The following is a 315-nucleotide window of genomic DNA, read 5'->3' as shown; positions in this document are numbered from 1 at the left end:
TATTTTTACCCACTGAAGATGGCTCAATGCGGAGCCGAAACGTTTGGGTGATAATTATTATTGTTAAATAATTATTATTGTTAAATAATTGTAATTTAGCACTAACTTCGTGCAAGGCTCACTAGCCCTTCATTTGATACTTCGTTAATTTTTAATTATATGAGCCAGAATAATATATTATATTATTACAACTATATTATAAAAATACTATATTAAATTATTATATTATACTTTTACTATTATAACTATTATATTACACTTTAAAATATTATATTATAAAAATACTTTTTACACACACACACACACGCACACGCA

The sequence above is a fragment of the Wasmannia auropunctata genome, unplaced genomic scaffold (assembly GCF_000956235.1).
Source record: "Wasmannia auropunctata unplaced genomic scaffold, wasmannia.A_1.0 LD336106.1, whole genome shotgun sequence".
Classification (NCBI taxonomy): Eukaryota; Metazoa; Arthropoda; class Insecta; order Hymenoptera; family Formicidae; genus Wasmannia; species Wasmannia auropunctata.
This window is presented reverse-complemented; position numbering follows the sequence as displayed.